This window comes from Bos taurus, chromosome Y (genome assembly GCF_002263795.3).
Source record: "Bos taurus isolate L1 Dominette 01449 registration number 42190680 breed Hereford chromosome Y, ARS-UCD2.0, whole genome shotgun sequence".
NCBI lineage: Eukaryota > Metazoa > Chordata > Mammalia > Artiodactyla > Bovidae > Bos > Bos taurus.
The window spans coordinates 2,522,447-2,540,131 of record NC_082638.1 but is presented as its reverse complement, the minus strand read 5'-3'; the positions used below and the strand labels follow the sequence as shown (position 1 = coordinate 2,540,131).

At 41.4% G+C, this 17,685-nt stretch overlaps 1 long non-coding RNA gene across 1 annotated transcript; it reads right to left on the bottom strand.

Moving 5' to 3' along the window:
- Positions 1 to 4,031: 4,031 nt before the first annotated feature.
- LOC104969972 (uncharacterized) lies at positions 4,032 to 11,123 on the bottom strand. Its single transcript, XR_009493655.1, has 3 exons — positions 10,975 to 11,123; positions 5,596 to 5,697; positions 4,032 to 4,171 (listed from the first exon to the last, which is right to left on the bottom strand). It is a non-coding gene; the product is annotated as an uncharacterized lncRNA (long non-coding RNA).
- Positions 11,124 to 17,685: the final 6,562 nt, after the last annotated feature.

The following is a 17,685-nucleotide window of genomic DNA, read 5'->3' as shown; positions in this document are numbered from 1 at the left end:
TGAATACAGAGTTAGTGCCAACAAGAGCTGAGCCTCGGAATTCAGCAGGAAGCAGACAGACTCAGTACATTGTCCAGTGAGCTGCTTCCTGTGAAAGGAGCCAGATGCATATGAATACAAGCTAACAAAGAATTGCCAAGTAAATCCCTCTTTAGAAGTTGTAGGATGAGAATTAAAAAAAAAAAAAAAAGGAAAGTGGAAAGTTAGAGTGTGTTTGGGCTCCTGTTTGATAATGAGGGACTGTTGCCATAGAGAAGGTTTTGAGTGATGCTCTGAGGAAGAAAAGCTATGACCAACCTAGAGAGAATATTAAAAGAGAGACATTACTTTGCCAACAAAAGTCCATCTAGTCAAAGCTACGGTTGATCCAGTAGTCATATATGGATGTGAGAGTTGGACTATAAAGAAAGTTGAGCCCTGAAGAATTGATGCTTTTGAACTGTGGTGTTGGAGAAGGCTCTTGAGAGTCCTTTGGACTGCAAGGATATCCAGCCAGTCCATCCTAAAGGAACTCAGTCCTGAATATTCATTGGAAGGACTGATGCTGAAGCTGAAGCTCTGATACTTTGGCCTCCTGATGAGTTTGAGCAAGCTCCAGGAGTTGGTGATGGACAGGGAAGCCTGGCATGCTGTGGGCCATGTCGTCGCAGAGTCGGACACGACTGAGTGACTGAACTGAACTGAATTGAGGATAGTTGGAAGGGTGAGTAAAGTGTGAAGCAGTGAGAAGAACACAGTACAACTCGAGAAAAAATACAGATTGTTTTGAAAGATCCCTTTGGTTGGTTGTATCTATCAAAATTCTATGCACTTACCACCCTGAACGTGCCCAATCTCATTTGATGGGCTTCCCTGTGGCTCAGACTGTGTCTGCCTGCAATGCCGAAGACACAGGTTCTATCCCTGGATCAGGAAGATTCCCTGGAAAAGGAAATGGCAAGCCACTCCTGTATTCTTGCCAGGAGAATTCTCCATGCACAGAGGAGCTTGGCAGGCTACAGTCCATGGGGTCACAAAGAGTCAGACGTGAATGAGTGACTAACATCACACACACACATGGAATTTGTTCACCATTGCTTCTGTTTTTATATTTTGGTGTTTTGGCTGCAAGGCATATGGGATCTTACCTCACCAATCAGGAGTTGAACCAGCACCCCCTACTTTGGAAGGAAAGTGTAATGACTTTCCTGTGGACCATCAGGGAAGTCCACAGAAGTGTGTTCACTTTGGTTTTTTTTTTTTTTTAATTTTATTATTATTATAGTTTTTTTTTTTACTTTACAATATTGTATTGGTTTTGCCATACATCAACATGCATCCGCCACAGGTGTACACGTGTTTCCCATCCTGAACCCCCCTCCCACCTCCCTCCCCGTACCATCCCTTTGGGTCATCCCAGTGCACCAGCCCCAAGCTTCCTGTATCCTGCATTGAACCTGGACTGGTGATTTGTTTCTTATATGATATTATACATGTTTTAATGCTACTCTCCCAAATCATCCCCCCCCCAACAAAGTCCAAAAGACTGTTCTATACATCTGTATCTCTTTTGCTGTCTCGCAAACAGGGTTATTGTTACCATCTTTCTAAATTATATATATATGCGTTAGTATACGGAGAAGGCTATGGCATCCCACTCCAGTACTCTTGCCTGGAAAATCCCATGGACTGAGGAGCCTGGTAGGCTGCAGTCCATGGGGTCGCTAAGAGTCAGACACAACTGAGTGACTTCACTTTCTCTTTTCACTTTCATGCATTGGAGAAGGAAATGGCAACCCACTCCAGTGTTCTTGCCTGGAGAATCCCAGGGACGGGGGAGCCCGGTGGGCTGCCATCTATGGGGTTGCACAGAGTCGGACACGACTGAAGAGACTTAGCATAGCATAGCATAGCATAGCATACAGTATTGCTGTTTTTCTTTCTGGCTTACTTCATTCTGTATAATAGGCTCCAGTTTCATCCACCTCATTAGAACTGATTCAAATGTATTCTTTATAATGGTTGAGTAATACTCCATTGTGTACACTTTGATAAGGCATTCCATTTGAAGAAATTATGACACAGTTGATAATAATAAAAAAATTCCTTGGTGTGTTGATTGTGGTGTTGAAGCATTTAGAAATAAATTTAACCATCTGGTAGCTATGATACATTCATAATGGGAAATATAGATCTTGGATTCATAAATTAGACCTCTAAGTCAATACAATCTGTAGAAATAGTAGTCCCTAAGCAGAAATATGATTCTCTTTATAGTTTAAATCTCATGCATGTTTAAAAAAAGACTGCTCTTCATGGAATCCAGTCATCTTAGCTTTCAACTTTATGGAGCATTCTACTAAATTTCTTTAACAGATAAAGGGCTGTAGAAATTTTCTGTTTATCAAGTATGAATTTCAGTAATACATCTTTCAAGTAATGTGTCCATTTCATCAGAAGCATTAATTCCAATAACATAAACCTGTTTATAGTTTTCTCATCCTCTTTATCTGTGTGGTATGTGGTGAAAATTCTTTTTTTTTTAATAAATACAGTTATTGAAATAAACACAGTCACATATGTGAGTGATATATATAAGATATATCAGTATTCATATATATATATAAGATATATCAGCATCTTATATAATAAATACAGTTATCTAAATATACACAGTCACTCACATATGTGACTGATATATATAAGATATATCAGTATTTATATATATATATAAGATATATCAGTATCTTATATAATAAATACAGTTATCTTAACACACACAGTCACTCACATATGTGACTGATATATATAAGATATATCAGTATATAAATACTGATATATATATAGAGAGAGAGAGAGAAGATATATCAGTATTTTTGTCTTGTATATGTGAGGTCTTATCTTTCAATATCCCTTAAGAGTTTTATGCCCTTACTCTGGGTGCAGTTGCCTCTGCGTGTATCCACCCATACAATTCAGCATTTCCCAACGTACTGTGAAGACAAAGTCAGAACTCCAACTGTATACACTCTGCTATACATGTGGGAGAACTTGAAGAAAGCCCTTGACCTCCATTACTATGCACTAAAGCATAGAAACATTTATGGCTGATGCATTTGACAGTGGCCAGCTGTAGACATTTGGAGGCTGTGTCTCCATAGGAACTAAAATATTTATTCTGCTAACTATCACTCAGGTATAGTGTTATTTCCTCAGGACTTGGACCAAATCTCTGAGCTTTCATCCAACTCTTAGAATATGTTTTAAATCTTGTGGGTGCATTATCTTTTAGATAGTAAGCATCTCGAGAACCATGGGGGCTGTGCAGCTTTCTCCATCCATGACAGTGGGGATGCCCAGTCCTTGCAAATCCTAGCATCCACTTCTCATCCTCTTATGAGAAGGATGGAAGATGATGGAAGACAATCTTCAGATATTGTGAACAGTTACAACTTCCTGAATGAATCTGCCAATCATCTTGTTCTTGCAGACACTGCATGGACTTCATGGTCTTGTGGATTGTCCAAGGCTCAGCTCCTGCCCATTTTGGTTCGTAGTGATCCGAAAGGTAAGAAACATCAGTCCTTCAGCTCAGTTGCAGAAGTGCTGGTGCTGTCAGAATACTGATTTATCCTGTCTTGGCCCATGGCATCTTCCACTTCCTCTCTATGAAGATCAGAGAGTGGAGCACAAGCTCCTTTCCCTGTAATGAATAAGATGCTTCCTGGGGACATTGTTCTGGAGCAGACTGTTCTGTCCCACTGTAGTAAGAGCATCCATAACCATGTCCCCTGTCCCATGATGGTTTAGTCTTTTTTCTCCTTCTCCCCTGGACACCACTAGGACATCTCCTTTTACTCCTCCTAAGAATTGTCTCTTATGGAGCACCCGTCTTTCAAAGAGATACGTTTCTGGATGGTTAAATTTAATGTGCTTATTTGTGTGTTTTAAAACGGGGGCTTTCAGTATCGACACAAATAACTTAGGTGTGTATTACACCAGTTTATTTAACACTCAGAAATCAAATACCACCAAGCAGGACATGATTAGTGACCAGGAGAGATGAGATGGGAGAGGAAGTATGAGTGTGAAGAGAGAAGGATCACATTCATCAGGAACCAGGAAAGTCGTCTTCATGTTGTTGATCTTGATTCCGCGCAGAAGATGACGTGTCTGGTCTCAGTGACTCTTTCTGTAGGTGAATAAAAGAGAACCAGAGGTTTAGTAGAGTTGATTGTGTGATGGCTGACAGGGGTGAGCCTCAGGCTGGAGGCTGTCCAGGGTGCAGGAGCTGGTAGCTGATCCAATGTGAGGATCCTGGTGGACCTCACTACTCCACATCTCTGTGATATAGGTGGGTTGTCTTTTCCTTGTCTTTTCCCTTTCAGACGTACTCAGGTTGAAATTTGTAGATCCATCCATGTTGCTGCAGATGGTATGATTTCATTCTTTTTTATGGCTGAGTAATGTTTTATTGAATATATGAAGCACATTTTTTTTTCATATTAATCTGGAAGCTAGTGGGTTTTCTTTTGCTTTTTTTTTTTTTTTTTTTTGGTCAAATTTCCTCTCAACAGAAATTTAAAAAGCCACAGTTTAGTCTAGATCAGGTTGGTTTTCTGAGGCTGTCTTAGTTTAGAATGTTTAAAGCTCTCACTTTAAGAAAATCACTTCCTTAAAGGGAAAGTGAAAGTCGCTCCGTTGTGTTCGAGTCTTTGCTAACCCATGGAGTAAAGAGTCCCATGGAATTCTCTAGGCCAGAATACTGGAATGGGTAACCTTTCCCTTCTCCAGGGGCTCTTCCAACCCTGGGATCAAACCAGGGTGTCCTGCATCGCAGGCGGATTCTTTACCCACTGAGCTATCAGGGAAGCCCCTGATAGAGGAATAGAATTCAAATCCATGTTTCAGTGTGGTTGGAAGGCCTTTAGATTCTGTCAGAATCATGTGAGATTAAACACTGATTTTGTAGAAATAAATTATGGGCTCTCTCTAATCCCATTCCCCTGGATGAGGGAAGTGTGTGGGCAACCATGAGGTCAGGACTGACGGTAACACAAGTTTCCACCAGCTTGTGGGGACTTCTGCTTCTCTCTGACGACTCTGGTCTGCAAGATTCCTGCAGGATAAAGCTCTCTCACCAAAGCTGCTCAGCATTAATCAACCAACCCATCTGCAATTTAATATGGCTCAAGAGCAGAGAATTAATTAATGTAACAGACAAAGTTCTTTAGGGTAGAATGTAAGTGTTTGGGATATAATCTTTACCTGAATAATTTTCTAGGTATGAAATCACTACATTTGCTTTTTGACTTATTTAGTGGAACAACATTAGTAAAAGACCATTTTCACTTACACTCAGCTTGTTTTGAACTCTGTAGTTTTGCACAGGGAGGACACTCATCTAGTGGAAAATCAAAAGGACAGAAAGAAATGATCCACCAATTACTACCATTTCCCTGGATTTCCAAGGCTGTTTTTATTTTTTTTTAAATAAGGGATTATGAAAAGCTTTATCTATGAACAAAGAAAATTTGAATAAATTGATTTGTTTTCTGTTAGTATATTTACATGTCAAGGAAATTATATATTTAGGAAAAAGTATAATTCCATTACCAGTCTCAATGATCTTCAAAACATTTTTATCTTCAATCTTCTTTTCTTTTACCAACTCATTGAACTTCTTCAAGGTTTCAGCTTCAATATCATTTACCTTAACTGAAAAACATCACACAGAAAGCAGAATTTTTGCCCCTTAGAACCCAGAGAAACTTCTGAACGCAGAACAAAAAGTTAAGTGTGCAAGTCAGATCTTCCCTTGATATAAATTAAGCCTCAAACAGTTTCCATTTCCCATGACACAGATGTCTGCTGTCTGTCTTAGCAATTAATCCCTGTCGAACTTTAACTAGCCTCCCACCAGCGTCAACAGCAGGGCCCCAAAGACTCAAAGGAGCTCCATGAATTTGGGGTCCCATCCATCACAGGATGGATCCTGCTTGCTCGGTGACCTACTTCCTAAAACCTGTATCTGCCGTGCAGGTCTTGTTCTGAACCAAAATAAATAAGAAACACCATTCTGCTCTGACAGAACCACACTCACCATGTCACACATAATAATGGGAGATAATTTATTGGTTAATTAACTAATGCATCAATACCTGTTCAGAAGTAGATTCATCTTCTGCTACCGGTATGCACACTTCTCAGTACTTCTATGTGCTTATGTGGGGTCATGTCAATGTTTATAAGAACAGTGCATTTGAAAAAATTGATCAGGATGAAGATTTATTATGAAAGTTTCTGTTCCAAGGCTTAGAGTGCACTGGAACACTGGTATAACATGAAGAAATTGAGAGAAGCCTCATTGTTGCCATCGATGAAATTACAGTGTTAAAAAGGAAAAACAAGAAACCAACACAGTATTGCAGTTAACCTATTAAAATTTTTTTTTTAAATTTAATATTTTTAGTAAAACTCAATTTTTTATGTTTTAATATTGAGAGTGAAAAGTATTAGAAATAGCTGATGATCTGATTCTCCCCATCCATACAAGCTCCTTTTTGTTGGTAGATTTTGTTACAGGGTCCTTAACTCACTGAACAAAGAGACAGGCCTTGTAGACTACACAACGGATATTTTCACCAAACGTTGGTATTCTGAATAAAAGTACTGGCCATGGAAATGTTACATGAGAATTTCGATGTGAATAAGGCAGTATCATTCATACCAAATATTACAGCAAATCTTGTCTTCACATCTTTATACACATTGTTAACACATGCTACCCAATTTTGGTGGACTTGTAAACAATTTCAAATACATTTGTACCCTCATCTGGGAGAGAGAGAAAAGATACATATATATACATGACCCTACCTTCATTTACTGTCAATCAGATTTATGGTGGCAAATTCAGGATATCAGCAATGGTACATCCTGTATTGATCTATCTCTCACTCAGTGTGTGGGCTGAATGCTGCAGTTGTTATGACATCAAGGAAAACAGGCAAGACTTTTTCATTCCACCTTCTCATACAATCGACCTGATACAGGTAAATTGTAGTCCAATATGTACTCCTTAGGCCATGTAACCAGAGAAGGCAATGGCACCCCACTCCAGTACTCTTGCCTGGAAAATCCCCTGGACGGAGGAGCCTGGTAGGCTGCAGTCCATGGGGTCGCTAAGAGTCGGACACGACTGAGCGACTTCACTTTCACTTTTCACTGTTATGCATTGGAGAAGGAAACGGCAACCCACTCCAGTGTTCTTGCCTGGAGAATCCCAGGGATGGGGGAGCCTGGTGGGCTGCCGTCTATGGGTCACACAGAGTCGGACACGACTGAAGCGACTTAGCAGTAGGCCATGTAACATTGGCAGTGTTGTTTATGTCATTATAAAGAATGTAGGGACATAAATCTTAGCCAGCATCCCCATGGCTTTGAACAGAAGCTACCTTTATGGTTGAACTCAGGAGGATTTCCCTGGGCTCAGGTTCATTCACTTTACCTTGGATGGATGAAGATATTTTAAGATTGTCTTTAAAAAGTGAATGACAATGATGCACAGACTCGTAATGGACCCTTGAGATGTCAGTTTGTAAGGCTGTTGTAAATTGTCTATGAGAACCGAAGGAAATCGAGGTCTACACAATTTATTCTTAATGAGTGACACTTATAATTGGGAGGAGACCTCCAAGCAGTGTGTTTGAATCCTGGTCTCATGCCAAAGTAAATTGATTGGAAATCTTAGGGACTGCAGCCTGCTCATCCCTATGATTGTTCATAGGAGTAGAAATCAGATGTTTAAGCTTAATGAATATAGGTGTGCCAAAATTTCCACCCAAACATACTTTGCCCAATGAAACACTCACACTTACAACTCAACAGTGTAAGTGTTGCCGGCTTTCTTTGTTCCCCTGAAGTGTTTTTCTACCCATTCTCCATTCACCCTTAAAAACAACACATATGCAATGTGCTTAATCACAGTAATGAAAACATTTGACATATAAATAGAATTTTCTTTGTTTCTCCTCAAAGATTATGTGTGAGGGGTCACCAGAGTGCCTGTAAGCAATGTGACCTTTTCAAAGCAAAGAAATATGTTCTCTAAGGTCAAGTCACCATCAAGTGACAAGGATGGTTTGTGCTCACATTAAATCTGAGCAGCAGCTCCGAAGATAAACTGCAAATACAATGCAAGTCGTGCTGAAAGCCAAGTGAACATGGAGAAATGTAGAATTTTAAGAAAAAATTAAGAGAAAACACCTTTTAAAAATGAGTCCCTGGAAACAGACATGTATCGCCACCATGACATACATTGTGGGTTCTCACAACCCAGGCAGTGATTCATCAGAGAATATACTAAGAAAAAATAAAAATTAGAGAAAGAAACGTTTGATTTTATCAAAACACACACTATTCTTCCATCACAACACCATAAGAGGGTTAAATATTGAAAGTCACATGTATGTATATATGCGCATTGACAAAAACAGACAAACACACAAATACACATGATATGCTTATATGACATAAGGAAAATATATATATAATATACAATAAATATATATTTTCACTATATAACAAAAGACTTTCACTTCATATAATCATGTGTGAAAAAAAGGTATATTTGTCACCTAGCACACACATGAAACAAATATTAAATGGACAATAACCCAACAAAAATTGGATTAACGTTTGGTCAGATACCTTGGAAAATAGTTTCCACAATGAACTGTGTGCACTGTTATTACTGATTATGAGACGGCATTGAAGTTACTCAAAACAACCAAATTCAGAAGAAAACCCAGTTTGCTATAACTGCAAAATACACAAAATGTTATCTATGCAAGCAATATCCTTTCACTTGGCTTGAAAAATGTGACTCCCTACATATGCAGACGCAGAGAAAAACTTTTAAATATTCATGCTGATGGGGAAAATGATGCAGGGCTCATAATCTTGTCATCTGAAGTTTTAGAAGAGGAGAGAATAGTTAGATCCATTATTACCTGTGGCTCAAAGGGTAGATATTTAATGGTGAGGAAAAGGAGGTTTTTGGCAGAGATGGTGGAATTTTAGATCTGGACTGTGGAGGTCATGAAAAAGGTGTGCTTCTGACAAAACACAATGAACTATGCCCTCCACAAAGGTGCAGATAATAACACCTAAATACACTTCAGTAAAGCGGATTTCAGAAAGAGCAGCCTCATGCAAATGCAAACACAAAACTCAAAACTTGCAAAAACAACAGAGAAAGATAATATGGTGTTCTTAAAAAAATTAGTGAAAACAGACTGTTATATCTCCTGATATAGGATATATATAAGTCTGTGCATCTATATCTATATGTGTGGTTGTAGTTTGTTTTCAAGTGTACAATAGACATGAAGTGAAGTGAAGGGAAGTCACTCAGTCATGTCCGACTCTTTGCAACCCCATGGACTGTAGCCTACCAGGCTATGAGGAGCCTCTCAGCCTCTCAGTCCATGGAATTTTCCAGGCAAGAGTACTGGAGTGGGTTGCCATTTCCTTCTCCAGGGGATCTTCCCAACCCAGAGATCGAATCCGGGTCTCCTGCACTGCGGGCAGACGCTTTACCGTCTGAGCCACCAGGGAGTATATCATAAATTGCATATGTACTATAGACATATACATATGCAATACTTGATATATAAAATTTATATGTTAATATGTCTCTAAACCAATCTCTCTAAGCAAAAATATCTTAGTTGTTTTTTTCTTCATATTTTTATTCCTCCCTATACATCCCTGAGTTTGCATGTTCTTAGTAAACCGTCTGCTGTACAGTGGACATTCCCTGAGTGGTCCTTGGGGCTGTGAGTCTTCAGTAAACTCAGTGATGAAACCTCCCATGAGGAAGCCCCGCAGGCAGAGCTCACTGTGTAATCTCCCCCTGCCCTCACATCTGGGCTCAGTGGGGAGTGTCTCTTACAAATTCTGCAGGAAGGGGTCAAGCCCCTGATGCGGACTGTGGGTTCCAGGACACAAGCCTATTCCCTCTGCTGTGTCCCTCTTTCCTTCAATGAGTTGACATAAGTGGAGCTTCTGGGACCTCCCCCCAACCCCATCTGTATTCTAAGCAAAGGTTCCAGGACATTCCCTGGAGGCTTTCAGGGGAACTGCCCCCCAACCCCCAGCTCAGAGACTCTGCTCAGCCCCACAGCTCAGGGCATCATGCTCTCAACATCACCCAGAGAGTTCCCTGCAGATGGGAAAACACACTCTCCCTCAGGCTAAGGGTTTGTAGGTGTCTTCCCTCTGGGTTATTTCTACTTACTTGACAAAAAAGTAGAAGTCTACTGTGCTCTTTGTATCATCAAACACAATATGACACAGTTCATATACCCTGAAAGGTGAGTTCTCAGCGGTCTTTGCCTTGTCACTGGAGGCAATGGAGAAGGTTCTCCATTCTCCTGAAAGCTAACCGCAACATTCCCCTTCGAATTTTCAGTCCTTGTCTTTTTATTTCATCCAGAATCATCCCTCATGAATCTCCCAACATTTGTGCAAATCAGCACATGCTATCTGACTTGACTGAAGAAAGCAACTGATAAAATAAATTTAGAACTGAACTCAGAGCGAAAGAAAAGATTAAGACATGTCTGACATAACTTGAGCTCTGATGTCAAATGCAAGCACTCCAACAGCTGTTTGGCTGATCCTCTTTCTCTGTGACAACAAGAGTCAATTAATACAGAGTAGAGACCACTCCAGTGTTCTTGCCTGGAGAATCCCAGGGACGGGGGAGCCTGGTGGGCTGCCGTCTACGGGGTCGCACAGAGTCAGACACGACTGAAGCGACTTAGCAGCAGCAGCAGAGATGCTGCAGAGACCAAATGGAAGAGGTATAAAGCCAGGAAATGGAAAAGAGCTGACGGTTCAGCTTATGGATCTACATAACAAAATCACAAAACACACACACACACACACACACAAAAAAGACCTCCCAAATCAGACCATCCCTGGTACCTCTGAGAGACTTTGCTCAGCTTCCTCTTCTTGGGCGGCACAAACCAGACCAAGGAGAAGAGCCAGAAAGAGAACCTTAATCTTGTGTCTCCCGTGGTCTTTCTTCTGGAAGAGCTGAGGGTGTTCCAGAGGTTGGAGAGCATGGGAGTTGGTGCCGCTTTTATAGGATTGCTTTGATGGCATGTTGCGTCATGAACCAATGGTTGTCCTTCCTAACAGGAAGGTTGCGCAGAAGTCATCTTCAATATCCTGCTTGGCAGGGATGAACTTTCATGGCATTCTGTCACTGTAATCATGGGGATTGTTTTAAGAGATGCTTAAGTGAATCTGAACGTTTGACCTTTAGAGTGAGTGAGAAATCACAATACACGTCTGATATTTAAGGTCAGGGATATTTACTTTCCTTTATATCTTGGAATCCAAAGTGGGATAAACTGCCCAGGAGACATATCTCTGACCCTGTATTCTTTCTATAACATTGAAGGGATACTTTTAAATATATTTTCCTATATATTGAATTTCAAAAATTGAATGTGTGCTTAACACAGTTAAATGGTTTCCTTCGAGACCCTTGGAAAGCCTCCTGTTTCTCTGACGTGGTGAAAAGATCACCACCGAGGGTTTATCACCTCTCCTCCCCCACATCAGGCTCTGTCTTTGTTTTAAGTAAGAGGATGATCCATTCCTCTGTGAAGTTAAGGCCACTTAACTTCATCTGAAGAAGCCAGGGGACCAGTTCATTTCTGTCTCTCCTTTTCCAGACACCCTTTGACCTATCCACTTTGTAACGTATCATTTACTCAGTGACTCAAATGTTTCTCAGACAAGCGAGAAAGCAAGAGAATCATTCTTGAAATTTCTAGAATTTTGAAGGAAAAAAAGAGCAGGCTTCCTAACTCTAAACACCTGCTTATTTTCAAGGTCACTCAAGCAGTCAAAGAATCGGTTCTCTGTATTTTTTCTTAACCAGAGATCTTCGTTCCCTGACCAGGGATGTAAACAGCACCCTTGCAGTGAACGGCTGGACTCTTAATCACTGGACCACCAGGGTAGACCTGACTCTGGTTGTGTCCTGGGGATTTTGTACTTGATGGGCAGATTTGGGCAACCATGTATGTGACAGGGCCATTTCTTGGTGAAAAGAAAGACCAAAGGACATGTTTTTGTTGTTGTTCAGTCACTCCGTCGGGTCTGACTCTGTTAAGGACCCTGAATGCAGAGCCATTTTCCAAGGGTTATTCAGGCACATGCATGGGAGTGTGGGTTCAAAGGAAGGAGTCCTGAGCACTGTCCGGTGGATAAGGAGGAAGGCTTTAGAAAGCCAGGGCGTTACTGGCCCAGGCAGGTCTTGAACTCATCCCTGACTCAGTGGACACGAGTTTGAGTGAACTCCAGGAGTTGGTGATGGACAGGGAGGCCTGGTGTGCTGCAGTCCATGGGGTCGCAAAGAGTCGGACATAACTGAGCAACTGAACTGAACTCAACTGAGCACCCAGACAGTGATTGCTTGTCTCTGAGACCTGTGACACCAGGGAAAGACAGGCATCAGGGTTCAGTCTGACAAGTGACATTGCTGCGTAGGACAAGGTCTGCAGTTGTGTACGACAGAGGACAGTTGCCTGGTAGGCAACTCTTTGTGACCCCAGGGACTGTTGCCTGCCAGGCTCCTCTGTCCATGGGATCTCCTAGGCAAGAATATCGGAGTGGGTTGCCATTTCCTCATGCAGGGGGATCTTTCCAACCCTGGGATCGAACCTGGGTCTTCTGCATTGCAAGCAGATTCTTTACTGCTGGACTGTTGGAACCGCCCAGGAAGACCAGTTAGACGAATAAGAATGTATAAGGATGCAAGGAAGACATCCGTTTGTCCTAGAAGCAGGTAACACAGAGTATGGAGTCCTCTGAAATGGGTCACTGGATTGCACATCTCAGCATAGGTTCCAACGGTGTCCCCGTTAGTCTGAGTCAGGATGGATGTATAATTTCCCCACTAAATGTCTAGGAAGTATTTTCAGATGCACACAGCCCAAGCAAAGGACAGATCAACACTCAATGTGAGCAGTGGAGGTAGCATCTATATTTTGTCTCGAGTTTTCCTGCCAGGAGTCCTCACCACTGGGACCTTCCTTTGAGCTCATGTTGCCATTGAGAACCTCTCCAAGCTCTCCAGCTAGACAGGAACACAGAGACGTGACATAAAAAAAAGAAAAGTGACATATCCATGTCCTTCCTCATAGTTTGGAAACTTTGAGGTTTCCAGGTTGACATGGACAGGAGGAAATTTCCTACGCATGTCAGAGAGGACCGGTCCCGTAGAGAAAGGTCCCATTGTATCTTGCCACTGGGCACCTTTGTTTTTATATTTCAGTACTGATGTTCATCTGTGAGCAACTCTTTTCTTTCAATCCTGTGTGTTAGTTTTACCAAATGATGGACAGTCAATTCCTTTGTGGGTGTTTCAGATGTCAGTCGCTTGACTTAGTCCTTGATCAAAGTGTGTTATTTTTCAAGTATATAGGGATGCGAGTTTTCCACCCCTATGCCCTACGTAATAAAAGGTGAGTGTTAGCTAATGTTAGGTTGGAAACAAGAGCCAATATCAACAGGAAATCCCACACCTGCCCTTCTCAAGCTGTGTGTGCTGAGTGAAAGAAGAGTTTCATCCTCTGCACCATGTCTTGATTTCTCCTTTATCTGTCAGGGACAGACAGGAAAATAAGCTCAGTATCATGTGCTATAAACGTGTACCTACAGTTCAGTTCAGTTCAGTCGCTCAGTCGTGTCCAACTCTGTGACCCCATGAATCGCAGCTCACCAGGCCTCCCTGTCCATCACCAACTCCCAGAGTTCACTCAGACTCATGTCCATCGAGTCAGTGATGCCATCCAGCCATCTCATCCTCTGTCATCCCCTTCTCCTCCTGCCCCCAATCCCTCCCAGCATCAGAGTCTTTTCCAATGAGTCAACTCTTCGCATGAGGTGGCCAAAGTACTGGAATCATAAAAAAATGTATGTTCTATAAGATTCCTCGTGTCCATGCTTTGGCCTGAATTCGGTAAAGACAGATTTAGTGCCAACCAGAGCCCAAGCCTCAGAATTCAGCAGGAAGCAGAGAGATTCAGAATATCGTACAGCGGCCAGTCTTCCTGCGAATGGAGACAAGAAATATTAATAGAAGAAAGAAAGAATTGACAAATAGATCCTTGTTTATAAGTCGCAGGATGAAGAATAAAGAAGGTGGGAACTTAGAGTGTGTTTGGGGTCCTGTTTTGGAAAGAGGGAATATTTCCATACAGAAGGTTTTGAGTGATGCTCTGAGGAGAGTTGGATGAGTGAGGTTAGTGTGTATCTGTGAGAAGGACGCAATACAAATCAAGAACAGAAAGTACAAATGTGTTTTGAAAGGTCCCTTTGGTTGGTTGTATCTCTCAAAATTCTACAAATGTGTTCACTTTTTAAAAAATTTATTTATTTTAATTGGAGGCTAATTACTTTACAATATTGTACTGTTTTTGCCATATATTGACATGTATCTGCCATGGGTGTTCATGTGTTCCCCATCCTGAACCCCCCTTCAACCTCCCTCCGCATCCCATCTCTCTAGGTCATCCCAGTACACCATCCCTGAGCACCCTGTCTCATGCATCGAACCTGGACTGGCATCTCGTTTCATACATGATATTTTACATGTTTCAATGCCATTCTCCCAAATCTTCCCACCCTCTCCCTCTCCCACAGAGTCCATAAGACTGTTCTATACATCAGTGTCTCTTTTGCTGTCTCGTACACAGGGTTATTGTTACCATCTTTCTAAATTCCATATATATGCGTTAGTATACTGTATTGGTGTTTTCACTCTGTATAATAGGCTCCAGTTTCATCCACCTCATTAGAACTGATTCAAATGTATTCTTTTGAATGGCTGAGTGATACTCCATTGTGTATATGTACCACAGCTTTCTTATCCATTCATCTGCTGATGGACATCTAGGTTGCTTCCATGTCCTGGCTATTATAAACAGTGCTGCGATGAACATTGGGGTACACGTGTCTCTTTCCATTGTGGTATCCTCAATGTGTATGCCCAGCAGTGGGATTGCTGGATCATAAGGCAGTTCTATTTCCAGTTTTTTAAGGAATCTTCACACTGTTCTCCATAGTGGCTGTACGAGTTTGCATTCCCACCAACAGTGTAAGAGGGTTCCCTTTTCTCCACACCCTCTCCAGCATTTATTCCTTGTAGACTTTTGGATCGCAGCCATTCTGACTGGCGTGAAATGGTACTCATTGTGGTTTTGATTAATTAATTAATTAATTTTAATTGGAGGCTAATTACTTTGCAATACTATAGTGCTTTTCGCCATACATTGACATGAACCAGCCAGGGGTACAGTGTCCCCCATCCTGAAGCCTCCTGCCACCTCCCTCCACGTCCCATCCCTCAGGGTTGTTCCAGTGCACCGGCTTTGAGTGCCGTGTCTCATGCATCAAACTTGGACTGGTGGTCTATTTCACGTATGGTAGTATATATGGTTCAATGCTGTTCTCTCAAATCATCCCACCCTCGTCTTTTCCCACAGAGTCCAAAAGTCTGTTGTATACATCTGTGTCTCTTTTGCTGTCTCTCATATAGGGTCATCGTTGCCATCTTTCTAAAATTCCACATGTATGCATTAATATACTGTATGGGTTTTTTTTTTCTTTCTGACCTACTTCACTCCGTATAATAGGCTCCAATTCCATCCACGTCATTAGAACTGATTTAATGCATTCTTTTTAATGGCTGAGTAGTATTTCCTTGTGTATAGGTACCACAGCTTTCTTATCCATTCGTCTGCCAACGGACATCTAGGTTGCTTCCACTGCTGGGCATACACACCAAGGAAACCAGAATTGAAGGAGACACGTGTACCCCAATGCTCATCACAGCACTGTTCAACATGTGGTATTTGTTTTTCTCTTTCTGACTTACTTCACTCAGTATAATAGTCTCTACGTCCATGTATTTTTGCTACAAATGGCCTGATTTCATTCTTTATTGTGGCTGAGTAATACTCTATTGAATATATGTACCACATCTTTCTTATCATATTCATCTGGAAGCTGGTGTTCCTCTTTGTACTTTTTCTTTCATTTTTCTTTCTCAATAAAAAATTAACACCCACTCTTTAGCTGAGATCAGTCTTGTTTTCTGAAGCTGTCTTAGTTTAGAAAGTGTAAAGATTTCACTGTAAGAAAATCACCTTCTGAAGGGGAATATAATTCAAATGCACGTTTCAGACAGTGTGGCTGGAAGGCCTTTACTGTTTCTGTCAGAAACACGTGAGAATAAACACATGTACTTGCCGGAAAGGTGAACTCTCTTTAATCCCCATTCACCTGGACAGCAATGAGGTCTGGACTGACGGGAACACTAATTAATTTCCACCAAGTTGTGGCCTGATGACTCTGGTCTACAAGACCAGAGTTTCTCCCTGATGACTCTGGTCTACAAGATTCCTGCAGGATAAGGCTTTCTCTTCAAAGCTGCTCAGCATAAATCAACCAATTGTCAATATAAAATGTCCCAAGAGATGAGAAAGTCCCTAATATAACAAAGTCCTCCGGTGGTAGGATGTAAATTGTTGGGACAAAAAAACCCATTATTATCTAGGAAATTTCGTAGGTATGAAATCCCCACGTGTCCTTATTGCTTTATTTAATTGAACAACATTAGTAACATATGACTGTCACTTACGTTATTGTTATGGCCCTTGCTGTCCACAGGGAGCCCAGACATCTGGGGGAAGATCAAAAGGACAGGAAAAAGAGATCCAGCGGTTACAACCATTCTCCTCTATTTTCAAGGATGTTTCTCTTTGAAGTAAGGGTTCATATAAAACATGATTTATGGAGATAGAAATTTTAAATAAACTGATTTGTTTCCAGATAGTATATTTACATATCAGGGGAACAATATATTTGTGAAATGCATAATCCGCTTATCCCTTTTGATGAAATTCACAATATCTTTCTCTCCAATCCCTTTCTCTTGAACTTCTCCAAGGCTTCATCTTCAATATTTACTTTAACTGAAAAGCACCATGCACAAAGTAGAATGCATGCCACCTTAGAACTCAGAAAAATTCCTGAATACAGAACAGGAAGTTGAGTGTGCAAGTCAGATCTTCACTTGTTATAAAGAGTCATTTCCCATGACACTGATGTCTGTTGTCTGTCTTAACAATTAATCCCCATCCAACTCTGTAACCAGACTCCTGCCAGCAGCAGCAGCAGGATCCCAAAGACTTGCAGGAGCTTCATGAAGTTGGGGCTCCATCCATCACAGTATGGAATGGACCTACTGCTTGGCCAACTTCCTAGTATCTGTACCTGGCCCTCAGGTCTTCTTCTGGACCCAAATAAATAGGAAAGAGGGTTTTCCCCTATCAGACACATACTCACCACGGCACACATAATAATCGTGCGTAGTCGCTCAGTCGTGTCTGACTCTTTGTGACCCCCGTGGACTGTAACCTGCCAGGCTCCCCTGCCCATGGGGTTCTCCAGGCAAGAATCCTGGAGTGGGTTGACATTGCCTCCTCCAATAATAATGGCAGAGGATCTATTCTTTAATTAAGCCACTCAAGATTGTATCCAGTACCTTGCCTTAAATAGATGCATGTTGTTCCAATGGTATTCACACCTCTCAGTGCTTGTATGTGGGGATTT